Source organism: Mustela lutreola, chromosome 2 (assembly GCF_030435805.1).
Source record: "Mustela lutreola isolate mMusLut2 chromosome 2, mMusLut2.pri, whole genome shotgun sequence".
Taxonomy (NCBI): Eukaryota; Metazoa; Chordata; class Mammalia; order Carnivora; family Mustelidae; genus Mustela; species Mustela lutreola.
Window position 1 is genome coordinate 118,396,916 of NC_081291.1, and position 27,640 is coordinate 118,424,555.

Genomic DNA, 27,640 nt, shown 5'->3' on the forward strand with positions numbered 1-27,640 from the left:
GCAGGCTCCCCATGGAGCAGAGATCCTGATGTGGGGCTCAATCCCAGGACCCTGGGATCATGACCCGAGCTGAAGGCAGAGGCTTTAACCCACTGAGCCACCCAGGAGCCCCTAATTTTTATTTTTAAAAAGTATTGCATTTAAATATTATTTATTTTGATTACTGTGCTCTTTGGAGCCCCCTTAAGTTTTGTGCCTTAAATGAGTGCCTCCCCTGCCTCTTCTGGACAGTCTCTGTGCTTTACCGAGTGGAGAGGGTTGACCAGCCTGGGGATCTGGGAAGAGGGGGCCCACGTGGGGATGAGAAGGGACAATGCATGTGATGTCTTCTCTTTTTTCTGTGGGCAGGAGGGGAAGCCATGGATGACAGTGAGGGGCACAGACAGAGGGAGAAGATTGAGCATGGCTGATGAGGGGACAGGAAAGAGAGGTCTGGGACAAGTGAAGCTCCTCACAGAGCACTGAGCCCTCTGTTGGGGTGGAAGGGCATGAACTAGGGAGAGGAGGGCAAAGGTGTGATTCTGATGCACTCTGATTCTGCATCTGAGACAGGCAGCTGGGGAAGAAGGAAGGTCAGGAGATTGCTGGGTGGGGTGGGAGTGTTAGGGAGTAGGTAAGGGGTGGGCAGAGGATTCTGGGGGATTATTTAAGAGGCCGTGGTTGAAGAGCGATCAGACCAGAGAGTATGCACTGGAATTTGAAATTTCAAAGGAAATGCAGTTGTAGGTGAAGCCACCTAAATGACTTTCTTGCCAATAAGTTGAGTGTGTGGGAGGGTATGTGAACAAAATGGTATATCCTTCATAACATAAGGGCTCCTTAGACTTGAGTGTCACAGGTCTACTAAGTAAGACTTGGAAATACAGTTTCTCTAAGAATAGATATTGGTGATCTATGACAACAATGGTCAGAAACAATGGTCAAGAAACAGACAGTTGAAAACAAAAACAGATACATTTTAAATTCAAACCCATGGGCTTTCTCTAGTTCCCGTTCCTCAGCCTTCAAGTCTCAGATTCAGTGTTGCTCCCCCTGGAAGTTGCCTCCCCTGCTCCACCCACCCCCATCTCTCCCCTCCTGACTCCCAGCACAGACCCCACTCTTTGCCCCAGGGCTCTCCTTCTGCTCAGAGCACCATCAGGGGCCTTAATCTTTCCTGCCCTGGGACTGTCACCCTCTACTGTTCTTTACCTCATTTTAACTTTCTATGAATTAGCCCTTGTTAAAACAGTTCCTTTTTAGGAGCGCGTGAGTGGCTCAGATAGTTAAGCATCTGCCTTTGGCTTAGGTCATGATCTCCAGGTCCTGGGATGGAGCCCTGAGCCCTGCATCTGGCTCCCTGCTCAGTGGGGGAGTCCCTCTGACCCTCCCCTTGCTTGTGCGTTCTCTGCCTTTCTCTGTAAAAAAAAAAAATAAAAAGAAAGAAAGTAAATATTTCCTTTTTAGAAGAAATAACCACCTGAAGTTTTACAGAATTTGTACAGTATTCTCTTTCATTTGTCAAACGATATGGCCTAGTCCTTGAACTCAAACCTGCGCAGATAAATTGATGCCACATAAATATACGCATGCATGCACGGGCACATCAAGTAAAACACACACATGCACACAGGCGCGTAAAGTGAAATACACACAGCATTTATGTGCTCATAAAGTAAAATCGTATGCTTCCTTTTCTTCCTCCTCCTGCTCCTTCTTCCCCTGAGTTTCCTTCCTCGGGGCCCCTCTGCTCCTCTCTGGTCCTCTTAGCAGCCACCTTCCTTATGCTCAGAGCACTGCCCCCGCTGCAGTCCTGCTGCCTCCTCCAGTCTCACCTGACCCCCTGGACTGCCCCACCTGCTGTCTCTCTCACACCTCCGCTCAACACCAGCCCAAACCCATATTAGGGCCAATTTAATGTTAAAACCTGTTTAACTGTTAGGGCCTGCTTAGCCAGAGCAACTCCATATTGCCTAGGTAGCCATATTATTGTTTACATCCACGGACTTCATTCCGGGAATAAACACCTCAGTAGTTCCTGGTATGGTTCCAGGTATCGATTCCAGGAGTAAACGCCTTAACAATAGAAGCCACGTACCTTGGATCTGCAGTTATGCCCTATAAAACCAGCCTGTGAGATCAGGAGGTGGTCTCTCTCTTTGGAGGCTGACTGGTCCCTGGGATCCCAGGACCCTGGGATCTGAGCTGAAGGCAGAGGCTTTAACCCACTGAGCCACCCAGGTTCCTCCGTAAATCAGTATTTAAACTAACTTAAGTTTGTTGGTTTAATTAATATAGACATGTCTTTAAAGTTACAGCAGTAAATGTGGAACTTCAATCAAAGTTTACTGAAGGTCAAATAAACTCATACTATTTGTTAAAATCTGTTAACAAAGAAATAACTGAACTGATGATTAATTGTCTGTCTCAAAGTTTTAATGGGTAATTGTTAAAGTAACTTTCAAAGTCTTTGGTAACCTGAAACTTTAAAGTTTTGGTTGAATGAAAAATGGAATTAAATTTGTTGGACATCTAGGTCTTAACCAAATGGGATAAAATGCTAAAGCATTGAGTACTTGATGTAGGTTTATGCTCTTGACTTCTTACTGCAATTCTGTTGCAACTGTTCACAATTGGTTAATACTTAGCCATCACTAGAAACTGAAATGTTTCTAAGAATAGAAAATTCTGCTAACTGTAACTAAGACCGATGGAAGTAAGGGAAATAACCCTATATGTAAAAAAGTAGGAGATACATTTGAAAGATAAGGAATGGGAATACATTTTGTTAAAGAAAAGGTAATTTTGTCCTAAATGAGACGGTTGTTTGAAAAGAAATGGCTTGGGACAAAACCTGGATACAAAAGAAAGTTGTAAAAGGTTTGTGAAGGGAAATTTTTAGGAAAAAAAAAAATCTAGGTATGGTCAGGACAGACTACCAAAAGAAAAACGCCATAAGGTTTTTATTAAAAGTTTTAGTGTTGTCTGAAAAACCAGAGGAAAGACAGTTGACTGATAATAAGTTTAAAAAAAAACTGTACACACAAAAAAGAGGGCCTAAGAGAGTAAATAGTTTTGTCTTAAAGTAAAAATATCTGGTTGCACAAGAACATGAAAGGAGATAATAAAAACTAAACTTGAGCGTATATAGTAAGTCGTAGAAGGCTTGGGGAAAGTGACTTTTATTTGCCTTGGTTTATAGGTTTGAAAGGAAACAATGAAATATGTTAAAAATTTGACATATTAGATCAGTTTTGATTGATTTATTCAAAGAAGGGAAAAAAGACTAATAAATCTTTTCCTGTAAAATCTTTCTGTTCAAATGAGGCATGGTATTTAAGGAAGGAAGACTAAAGCCCTGTGTCATGGTGCAATCTATATTGGTGATCCATTCAAGTAAATGTTAAAATCAGAGGGCAGTAATTCTTGCCTTTGCCAGTCAGTCAGCCCCAGATATAAGGAAGAAACTTCAGAAAATTGAAGGATTTGAAGGGAAGAATCTGACTGAGTTAGTGGGAATAGCAGAAAAGGTGTTTAACAACAGGGATACACAAGAAGATGAAAAACAGACTAAAAAAATAGTTAAAATTTTGGCATTGCATGAGGCAGAAAGGAGACAGGGGAAAAAAAATCAGTGGAAAAGAAAAAGGCAGGTAGGAGATGGTCAATGAAAGAAAAGCCTAAACATAGAGAAAGCAGGTGGGAAGGCTTAGATTCAGATCAGTGTGCTTACTGCAAGGAAAAAGGACACTGGGCAGGAGAGTGCCCTAAGAAAAAAACGGCAATGCTGGCCACCAAAGACTGAAGGGGCCATAGTTCGGAGCCCCTCCCCGAACCTCGGGTTAAAATTGAAGTGGAGGGGAAATCAATTGAATTTTTGGTGGACACGGGAGCCCAATTTTCATCATTACTAAAGCCTGTGGGAAAACTATCTGGAGAGGAAGTCTGGGTACAAGGGGCAAATGGCACAGAAAGACAGAAATGGACAACAGAAAGCACTTTAAATTTGGCCTCAGGAGTAGTCAACCATCGATTCTTGGTCCTCCCTAATGCCCTGTATAACCTGATGGGAAGAGATCTCCTCCACAAACTACGGGCTGGCATTCAGTTCTCGGGAGGAGACATGACTGTGACTTTGGGACAACCCACTGTGCAGATGCTTGTGGTAGCAGTAGATGAGCATCTCCTTACAAGCCAGTCTCAAAACCAGAGGAGATAAGGGAGGGAAGACTTCTCCAAATCCTACAGTTTGAATTTCCCAAAGTCTGGGCAGAAGGGAGGCCCTCTGGCCTGGCCAAGGGATGGCCTCCAGTAATGGTACAGTTAAAAGCAGCTGTGGCCGTTCGAGACCGGCAGTACTCCCTCCCCTGTAGAGCAGGGGAAGGGATCAGAAAACACATTAACCGCCCATGAGGAGACAGGATCCTAGTTCCTTGCAAGTCTCCATCAAACACACCTTTCCTGCCGATCAAAAAGGCTGAAACTGGGGAGTACCGACCTGTTCAGGACTTGTGGGAAGTTAACAAATGGGTTGAAGATATCCACCAGACGGTGCCCAACCCCTATACCCTACTCTCCCTCCTAGGCCCCAAAAGAACTGTGTATACGGTTTTAGATCTCAAGGATGCATTTTTCTGCATACCTTTTGGCAAGGGAGTCTCAACCCCTCTTTGCTTTTGAGTGGTCTGACACACAGGAAGGGTTCCAGGGCCAGCTCACCTGGACGAGACTTCCCCAAGGATTCAAAAATTCACCCACCATCTTCGAGGAGAGCCTACATGAGGATTTGCGTGAGTACAGAATCGCCAACCTGGGAGTCACTCTGTTACAATATGTTGATGACTTGCTAATAGCCGTTGAGGACTATCAGTCATGAGAACTATGAGTCATGAGTAGGGAAGGGGGGGATGAAAACTCTCTTACAGACTCTGCAGGAAATAAAGGTATGGGTGTCAGCAAAGAAAGCACAGCTTTGTCAGAGCCATGCCCCTTATTTAGGCTTTGATCTCCACGGAAACAGGTGATCACCCAATACCCCTGCCCCACCATGCCCCAACAAGTGAGGGAGTTTCTTGGGACAGTGGGCTACTGCAGACTGTGGATACCATGGTTCGTGGAGATTGCCTGACTCCTCTACGAACTGATTAAGGGAGGACTCACTACAGTAGAGTGGACAGCTGAAGCAGAAGGAGCATTTCAAAAATTACAAACAGCCTTACTGAGTGCCCCAGCACCTGGCCATCCCAGATGTTACCAAGCCCTTCCACTTGTATGTAGATAAAAAGGCAGGGGTGGCCAAAGGAGTTTTGACTCAGACTCTGAGGCCTTAGCAAAGGCCAGTAGCCTATCTTAGCAAAAAAACTAGATCCAGTAGGGGCTGGGTTCCCCCCTTGCCTCCGCATAATTGCTGCCACGGCCATCCTGGTCAAGGATGCAAGTAAATCAACTTTGGGTCAAAATCTCATCTTGACCACTACTCACGCTATCGAAGGCCTCCTCCGGACCCCACCAGACTGGTGGATGACAAACGCCTGAGTGACAGGGTACCAAGCCCTCCTCCTCAATGAACCGAAAGTGATTTTCAGGCCCCTGGCAGTGCTAACTCCAGCCAGAAAAGCTAGCTGACCACCCACACGACTGCAGGGAGGTCCTAACCCAGATACAGAAATAAGGCCTGACCTCAGAGACACTCCCCTCTTGGATGTGGAGATGACTCTGTTCACAGATGGAAGTAGCTACATGGCCGATGGAAAGAGGTATGTGGGGACTGCGGTGGTTTCTCCTGAACAGGAGCTCTGGAAGGTGGCCCTGCCACACAGAACCTTGGCACAAAAAGTGGAGCTGATTGCACTCACCAAGGCACTGCAGATGGCCAAGGGTAAGACCGCCAACATCTATACGGACAGCAGGTACAGCAGGTACGCCTTTGCTACTCTCCATATACATGGGGCTATTTATAAAAAAAAAAAAAGGGGGAGCCTATTAATAGGAGAAGGAAAAGAAATTTAAAAAAAAATCAGAAAAGAAATATTGGCTCTCCTCCAGGCTATTTGGGACCCAAAAGAGGTGGCCATTATGCATTGCCTGGGGCACCAAAAGGGGACTAATCTGGTTTCAAAAGGAAACCAATTAGCAGATCGTACAGCAAAGGAAACAGCTAGGGAAACGGCTCAAGAACTGGTTACACTCCCAGCTCCAGCCCTACCAGAAAAACCAGATTATTCAGAGGAAGGTTTAAAATATTTAGAAAAATGGACTAAATTAGACTATCAAGGGGATCAGGCTAAGACTAGGGCAGGAAGTTAATTCTTCCTCGAAGACTAGGAAAAAAAAATCAGTAAGCCAAATACATCAGGGCACTCATTTAGGGACACGCGAGCTTAAGGGGCTCGTGGGTCAACAGTCCCAGGTTTCTAAATTAGGGCGTATGGCTTAGGATGTGGTTGATGGATGTGCTCAATGTCAGGCGGTAAAAGCAGGAGGAACTAAAATGGGAAGAGGAAAAAGAGAAAGAGGAAGGGAACCAGGAATTTATTGGGAAGTAGATTTTACAGAGATGAAACAGAGAAAGTAGGGACACAAGTATATGTTAGTTTTTGTGGATACTTTTTCACGCTGGGTGGAGGCTTTTTCTGCCAAACATAAAACGGCAGGAATGGTAGCCAAAAAGCTACTAGAGGAAATAATTCCTAGGTTTGGGTTGCCTCTCGCGATTGGGTCAGACAACGGTCCTGCATTTGTGAGTTCAGTCTCACAGGTGTTGGCCAAGGCCATGGGCACTAACTGGAAACTACACTGTGACTACCGGGCCCCAGAACTCTGGACAGATAAAAAAATGAACCGGACTCTTGAAGAGACCTTGACAAAGTTAATTCTGGAGACTGGCGATGGAGGGGTGGACCTTCTGCCCTTCGCCCTCCTTAGGGCGTGATATACACCCTACTTAAACAAGGTTACCCCACTTAAAATAATGTCCAGGAGACCCCCGCCTCTCTGCCCATGGCTACAAGAGGTTGCCCTAACAGAAATGACCGATCAGTCTGTACTCCAGTCACTGCAGGCGCTACAGTCTGTCTTAAAAAGAGCCCCCGCAGGGATCCAAGCTGTCTACACTGAGACGGAGACGGAAGTGGAACCATATCCATACCAAACCAGAGACTTGGTTTGGATATGCCATCACCAGGTGGAAAACTTGGAACCTCGTTAGAAGGAACCGTTTACTGTCATCCTATGGAGGACCTGAGGGATTCCAACATCTTACTGCAGGAATAAAACGGACGAAGTGTGCGGTTCCCATCCTAATTCCAGCACTAGTTTTGGCAGGGATAACAAGGTCCACAACAATAAACCGCAGCTTTAATAAAGGAGGACTTAACATACTATTCCTAAAAAAAAAAAAAAAAAAAGGAGGGGCTCTGCGTAGCCCTAGGAAAGAAATACTGATTCTGGGTATTCACGCCCTAATATCATTTGTACAAAAAAAGAAATTGGGGAGATAAAAGTGTTAGTCCTACAAACTCAATATAACACCTTACAACAGGAAAACATAAAACTGGCTAAAAAGTCAAAGAGTTGACTAATCTCCAAAGAAAAGGGGCGAATGTTAGGGCCAATTTAATGTTAAAACCTGTTTAACTGTTAGGGCCTGCTTAGCCAGAGCAACTCCATATTGCCTAGGTAGCCATGTTGTTGTTTACATCCACAGACTTCATTCCGGGAATAAACACCTCAGTAGTTCCTGGTATGGTTCCGGGTATCAATTCCAGGAGTAAACGCCTTAACAATAGAAGCCACGTACCTTGGGTCTGCGGTTATGCCCTATAAAACCAGCCTGTGAGATCAGGAGGGGGTTGCTCTCTTCAGAGGCGGCCCTGGCCGGTCAATCTGACTTCTAATGCTTGGCACAGAATAAAGCTCTACATAACTTTCACTTCGTCTCAGTCTCGTTCCTTTGATAACGGACCCCAACAACCCGGACACGCTGTCCTCACTCCTAACTCAGGAAACCAGCTGGCCCTCCTGTGTGGCTAATGCTGGAAACCAGATGTCCCCCTTCTCCTCTCCCCCCATCCCAGGCCACTCAGCAGGGAGTGCTGGGTTTGTTTTCCTCCAAAGGGTCTTCCTCACCCCCTGACTTCCCTCCTCACTTCCACCACCCTAGACCAGGCCTCCTCACCTCCCTCTGCTTCAGTGTGAGGCCCCGAGGGAGCTGGGGTACCCATCTCCAGGCATCCCCCATCCATCCCGAGTGCCACCACCAGAGTAGTCCCTTCATATGATGCTTAGTGCATGCATACTGACAAGGCAGTTTTCGTTCAAACAAAAACTGAAACGTCTGTGACTTCTTGCTGCCCTCGGCACATGCTGACTCCTCTGCCTCATTTTCAAGGTTCCCCGTAAGTGGGCCCCGATCTCCCTGCTTTCAAACACATGCTTGTATCTCAAGTATTTGCCATTCTGCAATTCTTTCCTGCTTTTCCTGTGAGAACTGCAGAGAACGCTCAGCACATAATGACCCTGTCCAAATCCTCGCACTAAGACTTAACCCTGCTACAGGTTCTGGAAGCCCAACCTTGCATCCTTGTGTTGAGCCCGCCCCCTTTTGAGTTCCCATCTGAAAAAACTCAAAGAATGTATTGTTTGTTCCAACCAGGACCTGAAGATAGATCTCTGACTGGCCTCTTTCTTAGAGCTTTTACTAAAATGAGCTTACAACTATGAATTTTTCCTCTGTTTCTTTGAGATGTATACCTATCTCCTACAACCCAGGAGTGTCTTTCTCAAGGACCTGAAAGCCTTTCCTCTGAAATGCAGTCATCAGGAAGGACAGGACCTCTATGTGCTGGTCCCTGTGGGAGGACAGGATCCTAACTTCGTGACTGCCAGTCAGCAGATGCAGCTGGGCTAATCATCATTACACTGACCCACGTACACCCACTTCATGAAAGTTTTCATTTCCCTGCCTCAGCTTGGGCCCCCCCATCCATGCACCCCCCCCCCCCCCCCCCGCTCTCTCCCCCTTGCTTTAAAAACACTGGTCAGGGAACTCTGGGTGGCGCTGTGGATTGAGCACTGGCTGTTGGTTTCAGCTCGGGTCATGATCCCGAGGTCATGGGATCGGAGCCTCAGGAGTCTGCTTAAGGATTCTCATTCTCTCCCTCTATCCCAACCCCACTTGCACTCTCTCTTTCTAAAACAAATACATTTCTTTTTAAAGATTTTATTTATTTATTTGACAGAGAGAGATGACAAGCAGGCAGAGAGGCAGACAGAGAGACAGGAGGAAGCAGGCTCCCCGCTGAGCAGAGAGCCCGATGTGGGGCTCGATCCCAGGACCCTGAGATCATGACCGGAGCCGAAGGCAGCGGCTTAACCCACTGGGCCACCCAGGTGCCCTAAAACAAATACATTTAAAAAAATTAAAAGAATATGAAAACTGTCAGCTCTACACAAATCGGAATAGGCTCAGCTCTTTCCCTTGCTGACCATATTTACTAGATAAAATCTGTTTCCACTGCTTTAACTAAGGTCTCACTTCATCTTTGACACTGGAAAAAATGATCCCACCTCCTCCTGGGGCCACCTAGATCCCGCTGATCCTCTGGCTCTCCTGAAATCCCGTGACTCATCCAAGCCCTGCAGATCTCTGCTCCCAGGGACAGCACCAAGGTGGAAGACAGTATTGCCAGACACTATTGTGAGGACGTACATAGAAAGCACTCTAATACAGGAGGAACTGAAATCCTGGAAACTGTGGTGGTTTAATGTCAATCAAAATGCAGGCCTCATTACTTTCATTACACTTTCAGTGAACACGGTTGGTTTTGCATGTATTTTAAGATTAAACAAGTAGACTCAACAAAGAAATGAGTTACCAGCAGGGGTGAAGTGGAATGAATGGGAGGTGACTGTAGTAAACCAGCTCAGTCCAGAAACTGTTGAAAACCTCTCTTGAGAAGAAGTGTTTTTTGAATAGTTGGGAAGCACAGCTCCCAGACTCGGGGAGGGGCCTGCCCCCTGCTTTCCACTATTCCTTTACTCTCCTCTTCTCTTCCTTATCCCTTTGACTACTCTTGCCTATTAAAAAAAAAAAAAAAAAAAAGGACATAAATCTCTCTCTAGTGCAAACATGAACTCAAGTGATATTCCAAATACCTGCCTATTTCCTCTAAACTGTTCTTTGTCCTGTTCTCTCCTATGGTCTTTCCTGTTGCCTCTTCCCAGCAAGACTCTGAAGTCATCTGTAATTTTTCCATCCCGTAGATAACAGTACATTGACGTTCACCCCCAGTCTGCAGATGAAGTCACGAACTCAGAGTGCAGGGAGGGTGGCTGAGTTGCACAGCCAACCTGGCCCCCAGCGGGGGTGGCCCTGGGGCTTGCATCCTGGGGCCTGGTCCCTGCGCTGCTGCACCCTGTGCACACAAAGGAAGCTGCAGGCACAGCATTCTGGTGGGCTGGTTCCTGAGCTCACAGGCATTATCTGGCTCCTCTGTTCCCTGGCAGGCCCAGTATTTTCTCTCCAGCTCCGGCAGGCCTGTGGGTTTCTCTGTGGTCCCCTCCCCACCTTTATAAGCCTGAAGGCTCTGTGTGAAACGGAAGAGGGGACTCCATGAGTGTGCGGGGTGCCCACCGGCAAAGCCGGGGCTGACAGGCATCACTGTTTGGTTCTGATTCGTGAATTTAGACCATGGAAGGGCCTTTTGCTTCTGGTTGGGCAATGCTGCCTAGGGACTATGTTCGATTTGGAGGAGTTTGGGGGTTCTTTTGTTATAAAAGAGAAGCTGTCACCAGCTAGATCCCAAGACCTGACCTTTACTGCCTGCCTGCTTGCACTCACCTACCTTTGTCCCACGTTTATCCTTAAACTCTTCCTTCTAGCTAATCTCTTAACAGCGCAAATGGAAAGGGAAACTGCCCTCCAGGGATAGTGACTGCTCTGACAACACCCCCAGTGAGCCCAGACCACCCCAACCAGTTTGAGCATAACCCCTGACTTGTGCCTGCATAGATGGATGGTGAAGTGACCTCTAGAATGACCAATAACTACCTTTATTTCATTATAATATTAAAATTTCCACCCAAGGAGGAGCACAAGCTCATTTACATAACATACAGTGTATGCATAGGTGGGTTTTGTGCGTGACCTCAGGCCCACCTCTACCTAAGGTGACAAGGCATCCCTACCTAAATATCCATCTTAACTCTAAATAAAAGGCACCCATCCACCCTTGTTCAGGGATTCATGGCTTTGGATGCTATTCTTCATGATTTTCTTATTTGCAGCAAATGAAGTTTTCTTTGTGCCACAGTTCAATCTGGTACCATTCAGCTCACCAAAGATCAAAGTCACGTTGGTTCGGTTACAGAGCTGGGTCCCAAGAAAGGGTTCACCTTTCCTAGTCTTTCACAATGTAGGAAAGACATTAGGGTTCGAAGCTGACAGCCAAGAAAGAATTCTTGAGACGTCTTTGGTGCAAAAAGGTGATTTTATTAAAGCACAGGGACAGGACCTGTGGGCAGAAAGAGCTGCACCGGGGTCATGAAGAGTGGCCCATTATATACCCTCAGGTTAGGAGGGGATTAGAGATAGCAGAAGTCTCTAAGGAATTTTGGAAGCAAGGTTTCCGGGATCTTGGGAGGGCTAGCTATTGTTGCAAAAAGACCATTTATTACTGTCCAATAAAACCTTAGTCAAGAGACCCTTCAGATATATATCGGTGGGTCATATGCTTGGAGGGTGATTGCCAACACCTATCTTGGGGGGGTTTAGAGATAAAGAAAATTTCTAGAGGAATTTTTATATGCTAAAGTAGACTTACAGGACCCTGGGGGAAGGGGGCTGCTCAGGCTAGGATTGCCTTTTACCCTTTGCCAAGTATTAACATTGAGGCAGTTGAATCCCTGGAGGAATGTCACTATGCCTGTTTCAATGACTTGTCAGTGGGCTCAAGTAGTAAGGAAATTTAATAATTTTCTCTTCTGCCCTTGTTTCCCACATCATTCTCTTCATTAGGTCGGTCCTATCAGTGGGGTTTAGTTCTAGTTTATGTAAATGGTGGCTAAACTATTCATGCTGCTAAGGATGGGGGAGGGGGGTGTATTTAAGTTTTAAAACTTCCTGACTACACTGACCTGAGGAGGGTGACTGCAATTGAACTAATGTGAGTTTGCTCCTTGGTAAGTTACAGATGGAGACTACACCTGGGCTGGGCGGGGGAGGAGTGTCACACAAAGGAAACTTTATATCCCGCAAATAAGGAGATCACAGGGAGTAACTTCCAAAACCATGACTCCCTGAGCAACGGTGAGAATGGGTTCCTATTATTTAGGGTTTAGGATAAATATTCATAAAGGGGAGCTTTCTCATCGTCTGCAAGGCTGCACAAGTGTCCTTAGAAAACATGCCTCCACATGTGTGTAAGTGTCTGCTATGAAACTTGGGCTCCTCCTCAGGCAGAGACTTTAACATGATAATGCAGCAGAGGTAACTGTCAGACTAGGGAAAGGGGTTAAGGCCAGGCTCTGAGAGCTTTTTATTTTGGGTAAGGAATCCAGGGCCTTGCTTACTTTTGAAATATCACTGGGAGTTTTTAACCACTGATTTGTGGTCTCTGATGTGGTCGGGCTATTTCCTGGTAGGGTAGCCTGTTAGCTTTTGAATTCCCTTGGTTCTCTTAAAATCCTTACCAGTTGAGGTTTTTGTGTTTCTCTGTAATTCTGATGGCTCCTAGGAAGTTCTGCCCGAAGTGTGCTTGGGCCAGCAGGGCATAGATCATGGAAAATAGCTGGGGGCCTAAAATGACTTCTCCTGTGTCAGGAAAGCTGTGTCCCCCCCCCCCCTTTTTTTCCTGGGACCCCTAACTTTTTCTGCTTCTATGACAAGCTGTTCCTATTTGCACAGTACCGCTGAGTCAGTATAGAAAGTCCTGCATTCTAGGAAAACTCCTACTCTCGTACACAAAAAATCCCAGCTCTAGACAAGGTGTGCCAAAGCGTGGGGACAATAAGTCCAGACAGCAGCCCCTGAGTGGCCCAGAAGTAACACTGTTTTTAGTGTCGAATGGATATGGCTTAGATTATGTGTTCCAGAGCTGGGGTTGCTGATGTTGGCAGTCATGATTTGCAGTTCACAATACCCCATTATCCATTCGTGTAGGACTCTAAGTGGAGTAACTGAAGTATGCAGCCTCTGTGTGTCTGTCTTTGACTGGGCCCGTGGCCTGACTGTGCTTTGCGTGGTAGTGGTGCTAGCTTAATTTTAACGCTGTGAATATTGTGACATTATTTGCTAAGAGTTCAGATAATGAAAATGAGAACAATGACCATACTAAAGCCAGCATGACACAGACATTACTTGAAAACAAGGCTAAGTGACTGTTTCATTTTTTTTATGTTATTTTTTTAAAGGTTTTAAAAAATTCATTTGAGAGAGAGAGAGCGAGAGCACACATGAGCACTGGGGAGGGGCAGAGGGAGAGGGAGAAAAGGGCTCCTCACTGAGCAGGGAGTAGACAGACAGACACACACACACACACACACACACACACACACACGGCTCATCCCCGGACCCTGAGATCATGACCTGAGCCAAAGGCAAATGTTTAACCCAGGTGCCCCTGGCTATTTTATTTTAATGAAAGATGGACGAATACCTACAGTTGGATTGAGAAATTTAATAACCATCAGTGTTTTATAATTTTCAGAGTATAGACCTTTCACTTTGGTTAGGTTTATTACTACGTATCTTATTATTTTTGGTGCAGTTTTAAATGGGATTATTTGATCAGTTTCTCTTTCTGATGAAAGAAATTGAAGATGACACAAAGAAATGAAAAGACAGTCCATTCTCATGGATTGGAACAACAAATATTGTTAAAATGCCCATACTACCAAAAGCAACCTACACATTTAATGCACTCTCTATCAAAATATCAATAGCATTTTTTTTTTACAGAACTAGAACAAACAATCCTAAAATTTGTAGGGAACCACAAAAAATCCTGAATAGTAATTCTGAAAAAGAAAAGCAAAGCTGGAGGCATCACAATTCCAGACTTCATGTTATATTACAAGGGTGTAATGGTACTGGCACAAAAACAGACACATAGATCAATGGAACAGGATAGAGAGCCCAGAAATGGACCCTTAGTTCTACGGTCAACTGATCTCTGACAAGGCAGGGAAGAATATCCAAGAGAAAAAAGACAGTCTCTTCAACAAATGGTGTTGGGAAAACTGGACAGCAACATGCAGAAGAATGGATCTAGACCACTTTCTTATACCATACACAAAGATAAATTCAAAATGGATGAAAGACCTAAATGTGAGACAGGAATCCCTCAAAATCTTAGAGGAGAACACAGGCAATAACCTCTTTGACATCAGCCGAAGCAACTTTTTACTAGATCTGTCCCCCGAGGCAAGGGAAACAAAAGCAAAATAAACTATTGGGACTTCATAAAAAGCTTCTGCATTGGATAGGAAACAATCAACAAAACTAAAAGGCAAGCTACAGACTGGGAGAAGATAATTGCAAATGACATATCTGATAAAGGGTTAGTACCTAAAAATCTATAAAGAACTTATAAAACTCAACATCCCAAAATCAAATCCAATTAAAAAATGGGCAGAACACATAAACACACATTTCTCCAAGGAAGTGAAGCAGATGGTCAACAGACATGTGAAAAGATGTTCATCATCACTTACCATCAGGGACATGCAAATCAAAACTACAATGAGATATCACCTCACAGCTGTCAGAATGACTAAAATCAACAACACAAGAAACAGCAGGTGTTGGTGAGGATGTGGAGAAAGGGCAACCTTCTAACACTGTCCGTGGGGCTGCAAACTGGGGCAGCCACTCTGGAAAACAGTACGAGGTTCCTCAAAAAGTTAAAAGAAGAACTACCTTATTATCCAGCAATCATATTACTGGTTATTTACCCAAAGAATATAAGAACACAATTCAAAGGGATAAATGGAGCCCGATGTTTACAGCAACATTATTTATAATAGCCAAGATATGGAAGTGGCCCTAATGTCCATAAACTGATGAATGGATAAAGAAGAGGTGATATATATATATATATATATATATATATATATATATAATATTATTATATTATACACACACACACACACACACACACACTGGAATATTATTCAGCCATAAAAAAGAATGCAGTCTTGTAATTTGCAATGACATGGATGGAGCTAGAGAGTATAATGCTAAGTGAAATAAGCCAAAGAAAGACAAATACTATATGATTTAAGTCATATGTAGAATTTAAGAAATAAAACAAATGAGCAAAGGGAAAAAAAGGAGAGAGAGACAAATCAAGAAACAGATCCCTAGTTATGGAGAACTAACTGATGGTTACCAGAAGGGAGTGGGTGGGAAGATGGGTTGAATGGGTGATGGGGATTAAAGGGTGCACTTGTCATGATGAGCACTGGGTGTTGTTTGGAAGTGTTGAATCACCATATTGTACACTTGGAACTAATGTAACACTGTATGTTAACTAACTGGAATTTAAATAAAAACTTCAAAAAAACAAAAAAGAAAGAAGATAATACAGGATGGGCATTGCTATGGTTTGAATATTTATGTTCCCCACCCCCCCCAAATTAGTGTGTTGAAATCCTAATGCCCAGTAGAATACAGTCGGTAAACTGGACTTTTGGGAAGTGATTAGGTTATGAGGGTGAGTCCTCATGAATAAAATAAGTGCCCTTACAGAAGAGACTCAAATGAGGACAGGAGAAGCCATCAACCAGGTAGTTCCATCAACTGTAATACTCTAGTGAAGAAAGGTGATAATGAGGGAAGCAGGGAGTATATGGGAAAACTCCACCTTCCCCTCAATTTTACTGTAAACTAAAAATGCTCTTTTAAAAAGTCTTAAGATAGGGGCACCTGAGTGGCTCAGTGGGTTAAAGCCTCTGCCTTTGGCTCAGGTCGTGATCTCAGGGTCCTGGAATTGAGCCCCACATCGGGCTCTCTGCTTGGCAGGAAGCCCCCCCTCTCTGCTTGCCTCTCTACCTATTGTGATCTCTGTCTGTCAAATAATTAAATAAAATCTTTAAAAAAAAAAAAGACATGCTGTAAAGCTACAGTAATCAAGATGGTGTCATATTGGTAAAAGAACAGATGAATCTATCAACGGAACAGAATAGAGAACTGTGATATTGTGATTTAGTGTTTTATTTTATTTTATTTTTTTGTTTAGAGAGAGAGCTTGATCAGGGAGCGGGGAGAGGGAGAGACAGAATCACAAGCAAGCTCCATAACCAGCACAGAGCGACCTGAGCCGAAATCAAGAGTTGGATTTGTAACCGAATGAGCCACCCGGGCATCCCTGTGTTACTGTGATTTATAACAAAAAATATATATTTGTCTTCCACTCTTCCTGGCACATAGCTCCCAAAACCCTTATAATTTCCTACAATACAGTCATAGGGACATCTTCTGTTATACTATTTTGTTCCTAGTTCCTGAAATAGCTCCAGAGGATAAAGGTGAAAACATGCCTTTTGTTATTCATAATAGGCCCTTTCAACTCTACCAGAGTTTATATTCATGAGATGATCTTTGGAAAGCCCCTAAAGATGGGGGCTGGTTGCCAGGGGAACAAACCCTGTGATTACAGGGTTAGAACTTTAAATCCCACCTTCTGACCTAGAGGTTGAATTAGTCACCAGTGACCAAAGATTTAATCAATCATGCCTACATAACAAAGCCTGTATGAAAATCCCAAACGACAGGGTTCAGAGAGCTACTGTGTTAGTGAATGCATGGATGGGCTGAAAGAGTGTTCCTTCCCTCACACCTTGCTCTATGCCTTGCTTCCATATGGCTGTTCCTGACCTATATTGTCTTAAGCTGGTAACCTGGTATGTAAAATGTCTTTATGAGTTCTGTGAGCCACTCTAGTGTATTAATCAAGCCCAAGAAGGGGCCGGGGGTGTCACGGGAATCTTTAATTTATAGCCAGTAGGTCAGAAGCATAAATAACCTGGATTTACATTTGGCATCTAAAATGTGTGGGTGTGGGGCAGTATTGTGGGATCAAACCCTTAACCTGTGGGACATGATTTTATCTCTAGGTTAGATAGTGTCTAGATTGAGTTAAATTTTAGGAAACCCAGTTGGTGTCACAGAGTTGGGAAAAACCCCAACATTTGATGACCACAAGTGTCAGAAGGAAACGTTATGAAAGTAGAGTTTTGAAAGTGGAGGAGAAAAAAATAGTTTCCCTTACAAGAGTCTAGAAGAATACCCACATAAACATAGTCAACTGTATTCATCTGATCTTTAACAAAGGACTAAAGGCAATACAATAGAGAAATTATAGTCTTTTCAACAAATGTGTTGGAACAATTGGCCATCACATGGAAAAAAAAATACAGACCTTAAACCCTTCATTAAAATTAACTCACAATGTAAAACACAAAAGTATAAAACTCCAAGAAGATAACATAGGAGAAAATCTAGATGCCCCTAGGCTTGGTGATAATGTTTTAGATGTGACACCAAAAGCAGGGGAACCTTGTACTTTAGAATTTATCCTGAGGTAAAAGGAAATCCACTGAAAAACTTATATTTTTATGAGATCATCCTGGGGGCTGAGTGGTACCTGGATTGGATAAAGCAAGACCAAGGGCAGAGAAACAAGTTTGGTGATCACTGACAAAGTCTAGATAAAGAGAAGGAAGTTGAAGGTAATGGGGTAAGTACCCTGGAACAAGACGGAAAGTTTGGTCTTGAACATATGGAAGTTTCAGAGCTGTGGGACTGAAAACATCCAGGGAGCAGACGGTCTGATGCTTAGAAGAGCATAAGCCAAAAGGCAGTGAAGAGGACAGCAGAGGGCCAGGTACAGAGGAGGAAGAGTGGGAGTGAGGCCCTGGAATGGAGGGAGTGTGGAAGAGGAAGTGGTGCCTGGTGGTACTAAGTTTAAGGAAGTAATCAAAGGTGTCCTTGGCTGCAGATAATAGATGACTGTATCCTAAATAAAATCCACATCATGAGACAGAGAAAGGAAGGCCTTCTAGTACATTTTGTAGTCATACCTTTTCCAAATGCAAGTTATGTCTGTTTGGTTTTGTCTCATCTTTATGTCCTTCTCTCCCCCTGCCTTCTAGTCTTCATAGGGAGTGATCATCAGGGTAAATGTCATCCCTTGCCTCTCCTTATTTAGGATTTCCTTTTGTACATTTACTTACTGAAGACAATGATGTGACTTTTAATTGGTCTGATACCTCCAAGGATTCGAGCATTTGCCTTATTTGTCACAGCAGTGGTTTTATGAAAGTGGCAAGCGAGGGTGGGGGTTGTTTTCACCTAGAAATTCACCACCATAGTCCTTTCTGTGTGATACCAATCAAAACAGCTGGTGGAATGGTCACTGCCTGTCAGTGGTTCTTTTGACCAGTTATGAACTGTGGTCAACATAAAGACTGCTCAGTAAGTAGTTTGTGAGTAAGAAGAAACAAGGGTCATGCTCAGTGTCAATTCTTCCCCAATAGGACCTATTAGAGCAACTCTATGTTATTGTTCCAGGAAAAAGAACTTTACTGATTATTTTTTTTTAAAGATTTTCTTTATTTATTTGACAGACAGAGATCACAAGTAGGCAGAGAGGCAGGCAGAGAGAGAGAGGAGGAAGCAGACTCCCTGCTGAGCAGAGAGCCCGATGCGGGGCTCAATCCTGGGATCATGACCTGAGCCGAAGGCAGAGGCTTTAACCCACTGAGCCACCCAGGCACCCCTACTGATTAATTATTAACATAGAAAATCTTGCTGTTAAGTAGCTACTTTGTATATACCAGAACATGTTTGCCATACCAGAAGGAGAAATCTTACAGCCTAATACTTCTTCTTTGTCAATGAAGCAGATAATGCTTAGCAGATGTTGCTGATGAACATTTGTAATTGACTGACTGACTAGTCTTCGGGCCATGGCCAAACAGCAGCTAACTTGGAACTATTACAACTTTTTATGAAAAGCCACATGGGTTGTATCCATTCAGTGTAGTTTTGTAACTAGAATAAAATTTTATCACAGAATGCTGTTTTTTTATCTTTTTCCTTGGAAAATGTGGAATTGTGGCAAAAAGTATAATTCTTTAAGGAGTAAGGACCAAACCACTTAAAAAAAATTCTTTATTACAATTCAATATTCCTTATTATAATACAATATGCCTTATTACAGTATATTGAGTATTCAATATGTAATATGGCAATTTTTCTGGGGTTCATCCCCAGAATATGACTGTTGCTGGTGCTTATCAAAAGGCTCCAGTGCAGGGTGCTTGTGTGGCTCAGTCTGTTGAGTATCTGACTTGAGTTCATGTCATGATCTTGGGTTCTGGGATTGGGTCCCGCATCGGTCTGCATTCCGTGGGGAATCTGCCCCTGCCCCCCATTCATGCTCTCTCTCTCTCTCTCAAATAAATAAAATCTAAAAAAAAAGGGGGGTGGCTCCAGTGCACACTTACCACTAATAAAATGTTTTATGAAATAAAAACACAATACCAAAGAAAAAGAATTCAAATACTTAAAAAAAAAAACCAAGTCTGTTTTCAAGTTTGTTCTATTCAGTCTAATGACTACACAATAAAAGCAGATACACTAGCTTAATAGAATTGACTTCTTTTCTACAGCACATATTGTCCAGGCGACAAATATAGTATTAGATGACAGAGAACGTTCAGGGTAACCATTTTTACAGAACTAGGAAATAAACTTCTAAGAATGACTTTTATAATCCCACCTTTAATATCCAAGTCCATTATTCTAATTCTAAAGAAGATAAACCCAATGACCTTCCTCATATGAGCTCATGAGTAAGAGTAACATTATTATCAAAATCTGTATTTCTGATCCATTATGAGCTTTGAGACAAGCTTCAAATATCCCCAAAGAAAAAAACACAATGCACATTGTTATCTCTTAGTTCACAAGAGTGAGTGCTGTGAGCCACATTCATTGGCATTTCCTCCACTGTGGTACTGTAGAAAGTCTCAATGTCACAAAGAATCTGCTCATCTTCTTCAATGTTTATGGCCACAGCTTTTCTCCCAAATCAACCTCCACTGCCAATTCTGAACAAAAGAAAAATTATCAATCAGAATATTGCTTATCAAAGACAATATGGTTTATCTGCCAGGATTATACATAAAGTGCTTCTAACTAGATGCTAATTGCAATAGATAGAGAAAAAGAAAAAGAATCCTTCTGTAGATATGCAGAATGATTCCTTTGGCTGCAAAATCAGATTCTATCAAGCATCTTAAGTATTATTATTTATAAAGCAGATGGCAGCATTGTGTTTGTGGTAGTGAAATTAAAGCCAGTGCCCAAGAGGGCCACCCAAGAGCAGTTGTCGGCCTGGGACGGATGCAGAGGGACTAAACAAAAAGAACAATTACATAATTCATTTTGACACAATTTTGGAACTACCAACTGCAAATATAAACTCTGGAATGTTGGCTATTGTTTGGACTATGTTGTCCAAAACAACAGCCACTAGCTACATGTGGATATTGAAATTAAAATTAAACAGAAAACACATTTAATCAGTTGCATTAACCACATTTTAATAGCCACATTGTGGTTTGTCACTTCTTTGTTGGGCAGCACAGATGTGCAATATTTCTATCGCTGCAGAAAGTTCTATTGGACAGACAAAGTGTAGGACTTAAAACTTTTTACAGTGTGTGCGTGTGTGTATGTGTGTGTGTGTGTGTGTGTGTGTGTGTAAGGAAGCTCCAAAAATCTGTTATGGTAACCTATATTTATCACAGTTTCCTGCTCAGTTTACCTCATACACGTAACACAAATGGCTGGGATATATTTATCACTGCAGTTCTCTACTAAAACAGATAATATGACCAATCAAAAATGTCTTGGCTGGAGCAATTTAAAAGATCCAATAAACGGGACAAGAGAAAAACAAATATGGAAATACTGACTCATTCTATCCAAACAATATGCTGTTTCGCTCATGAAACCATGTCCTAAATCAAACCAATGCCATTCTGGAACACTGCCTCCTATTATTTCTTGAAACAAAGTTCTTCTTACCTCAGTAGCAAGACATAATCAATTTATTTAGTAATAAAACCACTGTATTTAAGCCAGAGTCGATGTAAATTTCTACCTGTAAATGCTAACAAAATCCCAATTATAGAAGAATCATCAAGAAAGCATGGGATATGAATAACAGGACAACAACAACAACAACAACAAAAGACTTATGTGTAAGAGAAGGCAACCAGATCTAACAGCATTATTGATTTTTCTTTTGAATATCAACTGTAGAAAACCCAAAGTCTAGGTTACATTTCACATTTGTTTTCCTACAGTGTTCTGATCAACCATAAATCTGCCCAAGTAGAATTTAAATACATCTTATCATGTTACTGGGTGATAAGATTATTTTCCTCATTCACATGCATGATTTTAAAGGTTATCTGGCTAACAAAATCACACAATATATAAATTAATTTCACTGGAATAAAAGAAAATACTAAATGAAGGTGACAAATAGTCAGCTGAGAATATAGTTTTCACAAGTAGTGGGCAGGTCATAGTTTATAACCATAAACTAGTTGTTCATAAAAATCAAGAGCCCAAGATTATGATAGTAGACATTCAAATTCTGATTTAAAAAGCAAGTACTGCACATCTTCCAGGCCATAAAATAGTAATGAACCACATATAAATCATACACCTCACTACTGGAGTGTAGTTTTCATTCCCCCACACAGCTATAGCTGACCAAGACTGTTAAAAATCTTCCCCTCAAAACCAACTGCAGTAGATAAATATGGTTAAATAAAGAACTGAAATACCAGTAAGTTGGTAGTAATCAAAATGTGGCTTGTCCCTTATCTGAATTCCTTCTTGATAATGTCTCTTTCTTTCTATCACCACCCACAAAATATTAACAAGCCTTAATTCTCGAGAGTCATTCATCAAGTCAGTGTTCAACTTGGTAAACATGTCTGAGACCATGCATCCCTGGCTGCTAAGTACCATAGCAGACAAGGCTAGAAAGGTAACAGTTTTATTTTGAGCAGGGGGCAAAGACAAGGCAGCACTTTACAGCTACATTGTATCTAGGTCCTGCATCAGTTCATTAAGGAAATGGTTACACGTTAACAGTGTCTTAACTTCCCATACTAGGGAGGAATTACTCTTAGCACATCAGATACTGAAATTCCTAGCATGCATTTTCTCAGAAGCCAGTCTACACTTTGTGCCATGCTCTGAAAAAGAAGAGCATGTGTGGTCTGTCATTTGACACAGGGAGGACACAATTTTCTTCCCTCCAGTATTTCAGAGAGGAAAATGGTAATTCCTATCAGAGTGGGAATAAAAAACCATTTGATTTCTAACTCTCATCCTTTCATTGGAAGGGACCAGTCAGAAATTCATTAGATTAATTCTGCCTAAATACAGATATTCTCATCCCAAATCTTAAAACAAAGTATGACAGACTTAAGAAAGAGGTTCATTTCAGTTTTTCTATTATCTGGTATAGTTACTTTCCTTCTTGAGCTTAATCTGCTGGTTTTATTACAAATACAAAGACATCACACTAGTTTCTGCAATTTTAATAGAGAGCTTAAGTAAGAAGGTAAAAAAAAATTCTGGCTATAATTTTTATGTATATCAACTAGAAAAACATTACCCCTTTTCAAAAATATTATGAAATGTTGACAATTTCATGGGTTAATTCTTCCTTCTTCATCAGAATTTGAACTTCTTGATAACTTCCAACATATTGATTGACATTAAGGCAGAAAGCAAGCCAACCTTAAAAAAAATAGAGATGGCTAATTATGTTGACATATCAATTAAGCAGATATAACAGTTATCATAATAATAATGAAGGAATAATGTTTGAGACCAAGCGTCCCTGTCTTACTATAGAATTGAGCTAGACAGAGATTGTAGGAAACAGTTGCTTTCAGCAGGGGCAAGGACAATATAGCACTTTACAGCTATATTGTAACAAGTAACCCAACCTGCCAGCAATAGACAAATCATGTCTCCACCTGAATACTTGTATTTACTTTCTGGTAAGTCTTGTGGATTTAACCTTTAATACCTGGACGCAGAATTTTTATCTGCTTCTTCATCAACAGTAGTAATCTTTAATATAATGAGATGAAATGACATTTTACCTCTGGGTTCTTCCCCCCAAAAACCCACAAGCCCAGTCTAATCTTGAGAAAAACATCAAATTCCAATACAAGGACATCCTACTAAATATCTGACCGATATCTGACTGATATCTGACTCCCCCAAACTGTCAAGGTCATCAAAAACTGGGAAAATTTAAGAAACTGTCACAGCCAAGAGGAGCTTGACAATTAAATGTAATGGAGTATCCTGGGTGGGATCCTGGAACAGAAAAAGGACATTAGGTATAAACTAAGGAAATCAGAGTGAATTCTGGACTTCAGTTCATAATACTATATCAAGGTCAGTTGGTTAGTTAATTTTAACAAATGTACCATATTAATATAAGATGTTAATAATATGGGAAACTGGTGACAAGGTATATGGAAACTTTTTAAACTATCTTCTCAATTTTTTTTTGTGAACCTAAAACTGTTCTAAAATATAAAGTTTATTAAAGAAAAGTCCTAGTTTCATGTCAAGGTATTCACCCATGGCAACTGGCTTAAATAGGTAGGCTAATTATTTTCCTTCCCATACCGCAAATATCACTAGTTTAAAAATGCCCACAGAAAAATACGGTGATACTTACAAAGATATCTTGTATTTAATGTATTGGGTGTTCTCCCTGAAATACCAACAACTCTAAGTGCTATTTCAGCTTGTATGTTGTGCATTTCATTTTGAACACTGTTTCCACAATGCAGGCATGACAAGTTGTTTCCACACAGTAGTCAAGTGCCGGGATTGCCATTTGGATCTAAAAGTCAAACCTTAAATTATTATGTTGTAGAAAAACAAGTTCTAGCAAGCAATTTCTGAAGCACATAGCTAAATGCTGAACAGCTCACATTTAGTTTCAGATTCTGGTTTGCAAACAGCTTTTAAGCAGGTGAACATAGAGTCTCTCCTAAGTTTAAAACACAGAATTATCAAACTGCTTCATGGTAAAATCTCTTTCAGAATCTCATTTTTAATTAGACTTTTGTGTCTTTACAAACTTGGGATCCTCAGTTCCTCGAGATACCAGTTAAAGAACCAGAGAACCCAAACACACATTTCCTGAATTATTCTTCTATGTGCAGGATATGTAAGTAGGGAAACAAGTTCTGTTTTTGCCTCTAAGTAGGCAAATTGTTCTGTTATGTATTCACTGATTATCACTTACTTTAAGATTAAAGGGGTTGGGGGTTGGGGTAACTGGGTGATGGACACTGGGAAGGGTATGTGTTGTAATGAGCACTGGGTATTATATAAGACTGATGAATCACAGACCTGTACCCCTGAAACAAATAACATATATGTTAATTTTTTAAAAACCACCAAAAACCAAAAATGAAATCTTTCCAATAGGAAACTATGACATACAACCTTGATCTTCATAAAGCCTACAGCTTTGTTAAGAAAAGCTTTATTCCATAGCTAATAGCAGTGAACATTGAAAATAGACAGCATGCCACAGATATATCACAGACTACTAAGATTCCCAACTAATTACAGATCATTGCAGTTTTCCTGCTGCAAAATTTCATTTAGACTTAACAATAACACAAAGGTCAAGGATTCTGTCTACCCTGAAGAAAAGAAAGTTTTGGAATCTCAGTCTGGTGAGATAGAGCCCTTCAAACTAGTTCCTGCTTAATTTGAAACAAAAACTCTATGCTTGCATATGGGCAATAATTAAAAAGAAGTTTCTGAATGGACCACCACTTCACACCAAATCTTTTTTTTTTTTTTTTTTTTTTCATTTTTTATTTGACAGAGAGAGAGAGATCACAAGTAGGCAGAGAGGCGGGGAAACAGGGTCCCTGCCGAGCAGAGAGCCCGATGTGGGGCTCGATCCCAGAACCCTGGGACCATGACCTGAGCCAAGAGCAGAGGCTTTAACCCACTGAGCTTCCCAGGCGCCCCTACTTCACACCAAATCTTAAGCTGTTCTTCACTTTTGTGAAACCTGAAGCCTCTGAGGATTTACGTTGCCCTGGCAGGCAGCCATGAAGCAATGCCGGAGGGTACAGATGTTAACACACAAGGACTGATCCCCTGGGAAGGACAAACCCAAGGATTGACTACACTGATCTCAGAGTTCTTTGGGATTGAGCCACCTTCAGGGCAACACGCTTGAGAGTTCAGCTTGCCCAGCCTCCTGATACGGTGCACTGAGATGAACACAACATCACTTGTGTGGTATTTCTTTCCCAAATGGATAGCCTGAGTTTATTTGTGAGAAGTGTTGGGGCAGGGGGAGGGGGGGACGACAACGACAAACCCACAATGGAGGGATATTCTATTTAAAAAACTGGCCTCCATTCTCAGTGATTGGCATCATCCACTACTCATGTATTTTTAGTATACGCAGAGATCTCTATCTGGATATACTTGTGAATACCAAAAATCACTTCATCACCTAACCAACAAAATCATGGAGACAAAGACTGAGAAGCTGTTCCAGAATGCAGAAGGCCAAAGAGACAGAACAACTAAATTCAACATGTGATGCTATATGAGATTCTGGACCAGTAAACAACCACTTATCTTCTTCTTTTTTTTTTTTTTTTTGGTAAAACATTCATAAGTTGGACAATTGATGAAATCTGAATAAAGTCTATAAACAATATCATATCTGTTATTTTTTGATTTTGGTAATTGTGTTATGATGTAAGACAATGCCCTTATTTCTAGGTAACACACACTGAAATAATAAAGGGTAAAGAGGCTTAATGTCAGTAACTTACTTCCAAATGCTTCAGAAAAAGCATATATATATATGTGTGTGTGTGTGTGTGTGTGTGTGTGTGTGTATATATATATGTAGTTGTGTTTATATACAGAGAATAAAATAAATGTGTTACAAATAGTAACACTTGAGAAATCTAGGTAAAGAATATAAGAATTCTTTGTCCACGTTTGTAGCTTTTCTGTAAGTCCAAAATCATTTCAAATTAAAAGTCATCAAATTAAAATTCACAATATGAATATCAACCCTACTAACATTTATAATTTACAGAAGAGAAACAACAGAAGTTATAAACTGGCAGCTCCTTTGTTTTCTTTGCTTTGCACAGTGTTTTCAAACTGAATTAGATGCTTTCTGAGAAAATTTCAGATGCAAATCCAAATTTCCACCTTCACTGAAAAAATAGTAGATTGTAATCTTGTTCCTTATCCTCTGATGGCAACTAAAGAGTGGCTGCCCTCTTTAGATGGGCATATGCCCTGCACATCACTGGATCTCTACCTGTCCTTGTTTTTCTTTCTTTTTTTTTTTTTCTAAAGATTTTATTTATTTATTTGACAGAGAGAGATCACAGGTAGGTAGAGAGGCAGGCAGAGAGAGAGAGAGAGAGGGAAGCAGGCTCCCCGCTGAGCAGAGAGCCCGATGTGGGACTCGATCCCAGAACCCTGAGATCATGACCCAAGCCGAAGGCAGCGGCTTAACCCACTGAGCCACCCAGGCACCCTGTCCTTGTTTTTCTTAAAAAAAAAAACTGGCTTTTTTACTCACTTATGTCGCTGGGCCAGCTCCCTGCAGACATTTGAGTGTGAGGTCTTTGATTTATCCAGGAGCTCCAGCTCTGCTAAATTTAAGTAATTTAATCTGGAGCTTCTATCTGTGCTAATTACTAATTTTTAAAAGAGGAAGGCAAAGTGAAAAGTTTGTTCAAGCCCAAGAATCTCTTGTGAGAAATATGTAGTTGTGTTTTCATTTACTAGAAGATGAAAGATTACACAAAAAGCACTCAATGAGAATTAGTTAAATGAATCTGGAAATTAAGAATTTTAAATATAAAATGGATGACTAGATGAGATTCTTTTTTCTCATGCTCTGAAGATCAAAATTAACCTGGGGAAAAATTATGAGGGTTATTTGGGAAAGCACATGTTTTGACTCCATTTAGAGGGAAGAACGTTCTAATGGCTAACTGAAACTGTACTAAGCTACTTTCAAGAGGTGATGGATTTCCAGCTTCCTGAAGTGTTAGAAAGAGTTTGGGCCACAATTTAGTGAGGATGCTAAGCGGGGTGTTTGTTGGGGGGGCGGGAGGCCAACTCATGTACGCAGCAGCCAGGAGTTCTTGTCATGGTCCTTCCTATGTTCAGATCCATGATTCTACAGGCAGCCAGGAGTTCTTGTCATGGTCCTTCCTATGTTCAGATCCATGATTCTACAGGGGTGCTTAAGTCTCCAGGTAAACCAACACTTCTGTCATAGGATGGTGAAGAGAAGAGGAAGCAACTCAACAATAAATCATGCGAACTCAAGGGCATCTGAGCCTCCAGGGTGTGATTTAGAAGGAGAAACCATGAGCCAGCTAGCCGGGGTCCACTGGAGCACGACTCTATCTCTATCTCCAGTGTCCAAGGAAGTGGCTGCAGATATGGAAGACACAGCCACATGTGGAGGAGTGAGCAAAATATACCAGAAGGGACCAGCACAGGGTACAGGAAGACCTAGTG

The 27,640-nt window shown here is 41.9% G+C and overlaps 3 non-coding genes across 3 annotated transcripts; all 3 read right to left on the minus strand.

Annotated features, from left to right (window-relative positions):
* Positions 1-21,995: 21,995 nt before the first annotated feature.
* Positions 21,996-22,126, minus strand: LOC131826246 (small nucleolar RNA SNORA63). Its single transcript, XR_009351497.1, has one exon. It is a non-coding gene; the product is annotated as a small nucleolar RNA SNORA63 (small nucleolar RNA).
* A 331-nt stretch (positions 22,127-22,457) lies between these two features.
* On the minus strand, positions 22,458-22,636 carry LOC131826286 (small nucleolar RNA SNORA81). The gene has a single exon (XR_009351532.1). It is a non-coding gene; the product is annotated as a small nucleolar RNA SNORA81 (small nucleolar RNA).
* Positions 22,637-22,896: 260 nt separating this feature from the next.
* LOC131826247 (small nucleolar RNA SNORA63) lies at positions 22,897-23,027 on the minus strand. Its single transcript, XR_009351498.1, has one exon. It is a non-coding gene; the product is annotated as a small nucleolar RNA SNORA63 (small nucleolar RNA).
* Positions 23,028-27,640: the final 4,613 nt, after the last annotated feature.